General features: G+C 61.2%; 1 long non-coding RNA gene across 1 annotated transcript; it reads left to right on the top strand.

The window, feature by feature from the left end:
* Positions 1–27: 27 nt before the first annotated feature.
* On the top strand, positions 28–3083 carry LOC109495480. The gene is made up of 3 exons (XR_002150892.3): positions 28–190; positions 793–964; positions 2846–3083. It is a non-coding gene; the product is annotated as an uncharacterized LOC109495480 (long non-coding RNA).
* Positions 3084–10187: the final 7104 nt, after the last annotated feature.

Here is a 10187-nt window from a genome sequence, read left to right as displayed (position 1 = left end):
CGCGCGTGCGCACGTGGCGAGGCCGGGGAAGGAGGGCGGTGGGGGAGGCAGGACGCCATGTTCCTTCCGCTCTGTCACTCTTCCGGGCTCTAAGTGCTTGGAGATCAGCATCTGGAGGCCAGGGACTGGACAAGGTGTCTGTTTCGGAAGGATAGAGACGTCTCCCTGTGCCATTCTGCCCAAGGAGGAGGTAGGGTCTCCTTTCCCCTCTGCCCCTCGGAACAGCACTTGGCTTTACTGAGTGGCCCCAGGCTTCTGGAGGCTTCGAGGCTGGCCGAGGATCCCCTCGGGACCTGGGCCCTGCCCCCATCTTCATCACATGGAGCCCTGGAGGAGCAGTGCCCGCCCCCCGCCCCCGCCCCCCCCCCCCCCCCAATCTCCTGCTTCCCGCCCCATCACTTCCAATCACCTGCTCAGCTCCCACAATAACCCACACTCCCCAAGGCTCCTCAGGGCTAATGTCGTGGCTGTCTCATGTCCTTGGGTGCCCAGCTCCCCCCACACAGTGATTCAATCTGGGCCTTATCACCCCTAGGCCTAGCCCGATGGTGTCTGCCTCTTGTCCAGGCTGGTTAGTGCTAATGGAGGTCTGACCCAGGGCTGCAGGCTGATTGATGGGGGTGGGGGGCGGGGGTTGGTCCCTGAGGGCCAAGTTCACAGGCCCTGCTCTCCTGACCTGGGAGGAGTGAGGCCGTACTACACCACCCAGCAAGGCAGGGCTTACAGCGGGTGCGGTAAGGGGGCGGGTGGCAATGTGGCGGGAGAGACAGGGTCGGGGATCACATCCAACAGGTAGGCCAGGGACAGGTGCCTGGAGAGAGACCGGGACAGGATCTACAGACTCGGAGACATGCAAAGACTGCAGAGGGACATATGAGAACAGAGGGGAGAGACAGACACCCAGAGAGACAGAGGGACACCGATGGAGAGACAGGGTGCAGGTGCATGCTGGAAACAGACACAGGTGAGACACGCAACTGAATCAGAGAATGTCCTGGAGAACAGCATGGGGTCCTGGGATGCTTTCTGTCTCACCTGTGCCCCCATCCTCCCCACCTCCCCTGCCCCTGGAGCCCCAGTTCAGGGCTGAGGAGGGGGTGGGGCAGTACCAGCCTGGGAGACCCCAGAGGTAGGGCCATAGGGGGCCTCCCGCACTGAGCAGGATTTGGGCCATCGCTGAAGCAGAGGGGATGGAGGTCAGGCAGTAGAAGGGACCTGCCAGGGCGTGTGGGGGCATTTCCAAGGTCAAGGGCATCGGGACATCAGAAGCTCTTAAAACCACAGCTGGAAAAGCTGGGCAGGTAAGGTAAGGTGAGGGGTTCCGGGAACAGGTTAGGACCTGGAGGGGAATATTCCGGGAGAGTGTGGGACAGAGGACTGGATAGCTTTTCCTTGATCTGGAAGGGGAGCTGAAGCCAGTCATCGGGATCCCTCCAGGTGACCTGGCCCTGGTTGGTGAGGAGGGGGCTTGTACCCACATTGCTAGTTTCACGGCCTAAGAGCCCCCCCCCCCCCACTGGCTCCTCTTTGCTCCCACGCAGATGAGCACACACACACACACACACACACACACACACACGGCCCCGCCCCCTCTCTCTAGCTGTTGGATTCCATTGTCAGTAATGGTGCCCCCTCCACCCCAGTGAGGCCCATGCCCCGCCCTGTTAATTACCTCCTGCGGGTGCCAAGTCCATTAGCTGCCCCCCCCCCCCCGCCCTACACACCAGGGGCTGAGCACCAGCTGAGGCGGATGCCAGCAGGGGGATCAATGGAATGGGACCCCGAGGACCCCGCGGGGAGCTGGGACAGGGACAGCAACCTGGGGCTGTGGGGGTCAGACATCTGGGGCCCCTAGACCTACTGTGAGCCCCTCCCACCACCCCTCCCTCTCAGAAAAAGGCTGTGTCCGCTGGAAGACAGAGGCTCAGAAATGGTGGTGGGCTCGCTCTGCGAGAACATTGAGAAAAGCACCCAGAACTTTCCTCTAAAGGAAGCTGCTGCCAGCCTCCGCTCTCGGCTCTGGAGAGAGGGAGTCAGTGATACAGAAGCCAGTGGGGGTCCCCCGGGGCCACCCCAGTGCGGGGATGGGCTCTCCAAAGAGCCCAGGGATCCAAGCCGTCCGACCCCCTCCGCCTCCCGAGGCAGCCTCGGCCTCCTTCCTGCACTGCCCCTCGGGGGGCCGGATTCCCCCCGAGGAACAGGGGAACGGGCATCTGTTCGGGTTTCCAGGGACTGTGTGGGCAGAGGGCCGGGGCAGCCTGGGTGGAAGATGTCCTGACCCATGCCCCTGTGAACCCCCAAGTTAAGAGAGACCCTAGGGAGAACCCCAGACTCCATAGGCCCTGGGCTCGCTAAGGGCCAGCTGGAGAGGGCCCGTCTTGGCCAAATTCCTAAAGTGGCCTTGGACAGGCTGTCCGGTGAGGGCGGGGGTGACAGTCCTGGGAGGAGCCAGGACCCAGGAGTTGCGACTTTCAGGCCACTGCCAGGCCCCAGGGATGCTCCAGGCATCAGCTCTCACGGACTCCAGTGCTAAAATGGAACATCTGAGCAGCTCGGGCTCTGGGGCTGTGGGAAGAGAGGGATCCGGAGCTGGGAGAGGCGGAGAGAAGACACAGCCGGAGCTGCAGGGGGGCCCACAGAGAGGCAGAGAGGGGCAGGGGTGCGCCACCGAGGAGGGCAGACACGCACGTGCACCGCGCGGAGACAAGGGTAGAGAGCCCGAGATGCAGGACACAGCCCGCGGGCTGCGTGCTGTCCTCTGAGCCCCATCTCCCAGCAAGCGCTTGGACCAAGAAGCTCTGCAGCCCACCCCCCTGCTTAACTGGGTCCCTTCCTCCTCTTCCAGGCCGAGGCTCCCTGGAGGTTAAGCTCGCAGACCAGCTTCTGCATCCATCGGCTGTGTGATGTTGAGCAAGTTACTCAACCTTTCTGTGCCTCAGGGTCCTCCGCTGCAGAATGGGGATAATAATAGATAGCACTAACCTCACGAGGTTGTTTGCAGGTTAAAGCAAGTCTTCTGTGTGAGTCCCTCCCAGCGGGGACTGGCCTGTGGATGCCTGGGCACAAGGTTGCTGGCTTTATTACCCTTTTTCTCTCCTCTGTCTTTGTCGGCGTCATCCTCCTCCCCCTCCTCCCCCTCCTCCTCCTCTCCATCCCCGGTCTGTGGGGACGGGGCAGCACAGGCCGGCAGGGCCGCGTTTTGTGGGAATGGTGATCACAGAAGGGAAGCTCTTGGCTGGTCGCCACCAGCCCCCCAGCTGCAGCTGCTCTGGGGGGGCACTTCCCCGGAGGTGGGACGTGTGAGGTGGGGAAGAGGCTTCTTCCTCCCTCTGAAGCCCTGCAGACTGCAGGTCCCTGAGCTGCTCAGCAGCCTCGTGGGGGAAGAGCCTCCCCTGCGGGGAGGGAAGGGCCAGAGCAACCCCCACTGGCTGACCTCCCCCCCCCCCCCCCCCCCGGTCGTCAACTCCAGTCCCCTGATTTTCCCCAGCGGGACCTCCCTTCCCTGCTCACCTCCTCCAGGCAGCCCTCAGGGACTAGACATGGACCTTGGCACCCCTGTAGGGTGCTTCTGAGGTCACAAGTCCTCACAGACTCGAGTCAGGTCTCCCGTGTATCCATTTAGGTGTTAGAAACGTGCTTTGGCGGCCTCTATCCCGTATCCCCGTGGCCTCCCATTCGCGGGCGTCGGGAAGTCCTTCTTGCTGTCTGCCCTCCCGCTTCCCACCTGGATCTGAAGGGGTTACTCAGCTCCAGGCCTGCCCACGGCGGATCCCAGCTGCCTGGGCCTGTGGTCAGAGCTAATGTAGGCAAGAGTCGGAGGACGAGAGGGGGTAAAGTTATTAGCGTCTTCATCATCTTCGTCTTTGAGGGGTATCGATTGTCGGGTCTCCAGGCTCATTTGGTTATAAGGGGGCTCACGGGGGTGTTGGGAGGGGCTCACCGAGCCTCCACCCCTTATCCTTGAGGGCGAGCTGGGCGGCGCCTTCTCAGAGGGAGACGTGGAGAGACACAGTGTGGGACCCAAAGGCTGCGGGGAGGAGAGGGCCCAGGGGGGTTTGAGCTTCCAGCCTGGCGAGGGGCCGACTTGGGGGGGTGCGGGCTGGGTTTCAGTTCACCGCACTTTGCTTTAAAGTGTGTGTGCGGCTGTGACACGGAGCGAGGCAGAGAGAGAGAGAGAGAAGGAGGGAGGGAGAGAGGGAGAGAGGAAGAAAAGGAGAGAGGGGGAGGGAGGGGGAGGGAGGGGAGGGCCCAGGTGAAATGGAGAGATTCAAGATGGCAGCCCAAAGGCGAGAAGGCAGGGCTCCCTCCTCCTGAGTCTCAAGTTCAAGTCCAGGCCACTCAAGGTCCCATCACGAAGGCAGAGCCTCTTTCACCAACGCGGACGTTCTGAGACCCGTCACCTGCCCCTGTCGGCAGCCTCCCTTGTCCTGGGAAGCGCACGTTCCCGGTGGGCGCTGTGGGTGCTGGGTGCTGGGTGATGCCACACAGGCGATGCCATCCTCGCGTTGTCACTTCTCCCCAGTGTGTCTGCTTTTGTGTTTGCACGTGACAGTCTCTGAGGAGGTCTGTGAGAGCCTGGCTCTCTGTGCAGATTCCTGTTCCCAAGGTGAAATCAGAAAGGGGAAGGGGATCGGGGTGTGGCTGTCCACCTTGTCCCGGGGGGCCCCTCTTCCACCTGCAGGGGTGGGGCTGGCGCTCCAGTTGCATCCGAGGGGCGAGGGCCTCCGCGAGGGGGCGCGGGCTGTGGGGGTGCTGGGGGTGGTATGACATACTCTCCCTCCGTCCTTGCTCAGGGTTCCCTCCTTCCTCTCTGCTCTCTGCCTTCAGAAGCACAGAGGAGGGGTAGGGGTGGCTTCTTGGGCAGGGGGTCAGACTCATTCCTTTTGCCCCAGAGGAGCTGGCTTCCCCTCTGCTGGGCTGGGAGAGGAGGTAATTAATGACGGGGAGGCCAGGAGGGGAGAGCATTCAGGGCTAATGTTGGTATTAATCAGGAGCTGGTCCCCAGTGAGGGATAGGATTCATATGGGGCAGCGTGTGTGTGTGTGTGTGTGTGTGTGTGTGTGTGTGTGTGTGTGTTTGCACACACATGCATTCGTACTGGGGAGTGAGGGGCTGTGGGGGACCAGGGGCTCCCGACTCATCCCGTCAGCCTGCCCCCTCTCCCCCCTTACCCTTGTTTTGCTGGAAGTCCCTCCTGCTGTCTGTCCTCCAGCCTCCTGCTGCCAGGCTGAAGGATGGCCCCGATCCCTCCCCAAGCCCTCGCGGGCCCTGACTGCAGGCCGGTGCATTAGGTGATTCCCGAGGCTGCCGCCCTGCTAATTGCCTCCCATACTCCTCTCATCACCAGGCCCCCCCACAGACTCCATTAGCCCCCCCTCTCTCCCCTGATAGCCCCTAAATCAGCCCCAATTATTCACAGGAGGGGGTCTGGGCTGAGCTGTGATTACAGTGGAGGGCTGAGGGATGGGAAGCAGAGGGCAGGGCTGAGGGGGGGTCGGAGGGGGGCGCTGTGGGCAGATTCAGGCCAGGACCACCGGGGGCAGGGAGGGGACGCCCGGCTGGAAGGCAGGCAGTTGGGGCTATGGTTCCTTTTCCAGGGTCCCCCATCCACACCCGGAGACCCCGGAGGGCGAGGGAGGGGGCAGGTGGGCCCCCTGACTGGGACCATGCTGGCCAGGGTCTCGGAATCACTGCCAGGCACCTGGACAGGCTCGGTGAGCAGCAAGGAGGCTCTGTCCCTTGAGGCTCCCCCTGCCGGCTCCCCTGCCCTACCCAGGCTGCGCGCCTCCCTCCCCCCCCCCCCCCCCCCCCCCCCCCCCCCCCCGCAGTGGGCTGCAGGGGGGCGGAGGCCACTTCCTCCCTCGTCTGTAGGGCCTGACATGCAGGGGCGTGCGGGCGTCAGGCCTGAGGGGGGCGCTGTGTGCTCAGGACGCCAGCCCGAGGCTCAGCTGGTGGTGGCTCTCTCGGCCCTCCCCAATGCCTCCAAGGCGGCCCCCTCTGGGACCCTCCCCCCCCAGCAGCCTTCCCATTCTGGAGGGAAGAGGCACCCACACGCTGCCCCCGGCTGGGCTCCCCGGGTTCTGAGCCACCACCGCCGTCCCCCGGGGTCAGTGCAGTGGCCTCGTCCCACTGCCCCTGCTTCACCGTGCTCCCTACAGCCACGTCAGCCCGCAACTGTCCCGTTAAAGCCTGAGCTGGATCATGACCCTCCTCTGCTCAGAATCCCCTGCGGCCCCCCCCTCGCAGAACAAACCCCCACAGCCCACAAGGCCCCCGCAGGGTCTGGCTCATCCACGGCCAACACCCGCTCCTTGCAGATTTCGGGCTGGTCTCTGAACGTGGCCCGTGCTCTGGCCTCGGGGTCTTGTACTCGCTCTTCCTGGCCTGCTCCCTCCTTCAGGACTTCATCTGGAGGTCACCTTCCCAGTGAGGCCTTCCCTGGCCTCCTTTCCCAAATCGCCCCCCCCCCCCCGCCCCCAGCACTCCCCTTCCCCTCCCGCATTATTTCCCTCTATTGGCGTCTGACGGCACCTATCATGGCAAGCGTCCGGATGTCTCTGATTTCGTGTTCATCGTCTCCCCTCCAGCACCGCTACCGGGTGCGAGCTTCCCTCTCGGCCTCCGTGTTTAGATCTTTCCCTATTCTGTTCACAGAATAGCCCCAGTGCCTGCACACACAGGTGCTCAACGGATCTTTATGCACCAACGAACGAACAACTATTTCCTCAACTGGCATGTGAGGTTTTGAGATCAAGGAACTTTTATTTCTTACCCAAATAAGTGATCAAATACAAAGGTCTTCGGGGAGAACCTGGTTGTCGGTAGGTTTTTTTCAACAAAAGTAGCTGCCGCCATCATCATAGTCATGGTCGCTTCCTCTGTATCCGGGGCACAAAACACGTGATTGCGGAACAAAAGAATGAATGAGCTGGGGCGCCTGGCTGGCTCCCTGGGTGGAGCATACGACCCTTGATCTCCAAGTTCGAGCCCCATGTTTGGTGGAGAGGCTCCCTTAAAAAAAAAATCAGGGTCCCTGGGTGGCTCAGGTGGTTAAGCGTCTGACTCTTGATTTCGGCTCAGGTCGTGATCTCATGGTGCGCGGAATCGAGCCCCCAGTCTGGCTCAGCGCTGACAGCATGGAGTCGGCTTGGGATTCTCTCTTTCCCTCTCTTTCTGTCTCTCCCCCCGCTGGCTCTTGGTCCCTAAATAAATAAATAGATAAATAAATAAATAAGTAAGCTTTTTTAAAAAAAGTCAGCGTTTGGGGTACCTGGGTGGCTCAGTTGGTTAAGCATCCAATTCTTGATATCTGCTCAAGTCATGATCTCGGGGTTTATGAGATCAAGCTGCTCATTGAGCCCCCTGTCAGGCTCTGCACTGACAACATGGAACCGGCTTGGGATTCTTTCTCCCTCTCTCTCTCTGCCCGTCCTCTGCTCACCCTCTCTCAAAATAAATAATCATTTTTTTAAAAAGTTAAAACAAAAACGAATAAGGACCTTGGACCTCCTGTTCCCTCTTGGGGGCATCCTTCCAGCCACAGGGCTGGCCCAGGAGGCCGAGCTGGGGTCCAGGGGGCTGGAGGAGCCTTCCGCAGGGTGGCTTACCACCGCTGGGACGTTTAAGGGGCACTTACTTCCTGCCAGGCTCGGAGTCACTAAGGCAATTTCAGCCAATCCCCAGTCCTGAAAGCACTCAGTCTAGGCGAGGCAAGTTTAACTTCCTTATGCAGGAGTGGGGAGGGAGAGACAGAGGTTGGACAGGGTCCCAGAGAAAGGGCCAGCGTCGTGCTGAACCTGACCGTGGAGGGAGCCGAGCACGTGCACAGGTGAGGGAGGGGGAGCGCAGGTCCCCCCCACTGGTCCCTAGAGGGCGCTGCATCGGAAGACTTTCGAGGCCCCTCTGGCCTCGGACATGCTGCAACTCGAAGGTCCTGGGCCTCCGGACCCTGGAGCCGTGCGCTGGTTTCTGCTGCCCCCTGCTGGAAACTTTTGGTCTTCCACTCGCGAACGCGTCCGGCCCTTCCGTTCCTCGGGCAGCACCTGCCCACCCCTCCCCACTGCAAACCTCCGGGAGCGTCACATTGAGCACTTGCTAGGCTCCCTCAGATGCGAGTCTCTCGGGTAGAAAATATTCTCAAGACATATTTTTGACAGAGGACTTGAAACCAGAATACATAAAGGATTCATCACCGTGAAACCCCACAATCCCACCCAAAGTGGGGGGGGGGGTTGGTGCAAGCGTGGCACGGGGCGCCTGGCTACAAGGATAGATGAGAACATGCTCGCGCAAGACTTGTACACACGCGTTCAGAGCACCTTCACTCGCAGTAGCTCAACACTGGAAAAGCAAACGAGCCGGTCCCATCAACTGGGATGTGAAGATAAAGATAATCGTGGTACGTCCACACAGTGCGATGCCACTTGGTGGGAAGGGGCAACGAACTATTGAAAAGCCTCCTGGTGAGTGGAGGAAGCCAGACATAAGCGCCTCAGTGTGGCGCGAGTCCGTGTACACGACCTTCGAGAACAAACAATTGCACACTAACGGAAATCAGACGGGAGATGGCATAGAGCTGGGGGCGGGGGCGGGGCATTGTCTGCAAGAGTCCACGGGAAGTTTTGGGGGGGACAAAATGTTTTAAAAAACTATTCTGATTGGGGCGCCTGGCCGGGTGGAGCATGCAACTCTCGATCTCCGGGTGGTGAGTTCAAGCCCCACCTTGCGTGTAGAGATTACTTAAAAAAAAAATTATTTTGAGGGAAGCCTGGGGGACTCAGTTGGTTAAGCATCCACTTCAGCCCAGGTCATGATCTCACGGTTCATGGGTTCGAGCCCCGCATCCAGCTCTGTGCTGACAGCTCAGAGCCTGGAGCCCGCTTGGGATTCTGGGTCTCCTTCTCTCTCTGCTCCTCCCCCCTCAAAAATAAACATTAAAACATTAAAAATAAGTAAAAATTAAAAAAATACTTTGATTGGAGTGGTGGTCACACAGGTTAACCACATTTGTCAAAATTCATCGGACCACGACCTCACACCAGTGAATAAGCCTGACACCAAAGGACAGACAGTGTGTGCGGGTCCACTTACACGACGGCCCGGAGTGGTCACATCCACAGCCACGGAAAGTGGAAGAGCGGTAACCAGGGGCGGGGGGCGGGGGCGTTGGGGACAGAGCCTGAGTTTGGAGTGATGAGAACCTTATGGAGGCGGATGGTGGCTGCACGATATGCATGAGCTTATGCCACCGAAATGTACGCTTTGAAATGGTTACAATGGTAAGTTTTGTTATGTAGATTTCTCCATAATTAAAAAAAAATCTTAAAAAGCACCATCGAACTGTACGCTTTTGAGTGGGTCCATTTTTTTATTGTACGTCAGCTATACCCCAATAGAGCTGATTTTTAAAACTCTCCAGGAGGGGTGTTCCTGCCTCGCTCGCCCTGAGCTATCTGGGCTCTTTCTGTGGCGGGCGGTGGTTTAGCCCGGATGCCGCGCAGCCGGCGGGGCCCAGAGCGCGGTTCAAATCCTGCCGCCGCCACGACTGCAGCCTAAGGCGCGGGCAGCTGTCTCATCCTGTCCGACCTCGAGCTAGGGATTCGATGGCGCAGTACACCCAAAGGGCTAGCGGGGAGGAAAGCAAACCGTAGTTGCCACAAAAATGGTCTGCGTGGGTTCAGAGACGCCCGCGGTCCGGGGCCCTAAGAAGGGTGGGGTGCGGGTGCGCGCTGCGGCCGCCAGGTGGCGCCCGGCACCGGGCGGGCTCCGCGCTGGGGCGGCGGCTGGGCCGGGGGTCGCCGCGGCCCGGGTGGCTCGGGCGGAAGCGGAGGAGGGGACAGTGGGCTGCGGCCGGGCTCGGGTCCCGCGGTCGCCGGGCCGCCCAGGGAAGCTGCCCGCCGCAGACGGGCTCTTTGGCCCCCTGCGCAGCCCCACTTTGCAGACTGGAAGGCTGGGGCGCGGGAGGCGGAGCAAGCCGGGGCCCTGCGGCAGCTGGGGAGGGCGGGGGTCCCGGGTCCCGGGACCCCGCCTCCCCACCCTGCCCGCTCCAGGCCAAGCTGCCACCCCGACCCCGCTCCCTCCGGCTCCCTCCGCCCGCCTGCCCCTCTCCTGGAGTTCCCAGCCCCCTCCCCCGGCTCGCCCCCCCCCCCACCCCCGCCAGCGCCCCCCAGCCCCCGCAGCGTCCTCTT

Source organism: Felis catus, chromosome F1, assembly GCF_018350175.1.
Source record: "Felis catus isolate Fca126 chromosome F1, F.catus_Fca126_mat1.0, whole genome shotgun sequence".
Lineage (NCBI taxonomy): Eukaryota > Metazoa > Chordata > Mammalia > Carnivora > Felidae > Felis > Felis catus.
The sequence above is the reverse complement of the archived record's forward strand: the minus strand, read 5'-3'. Positions and strand labels throughout refer to the sequence as shown.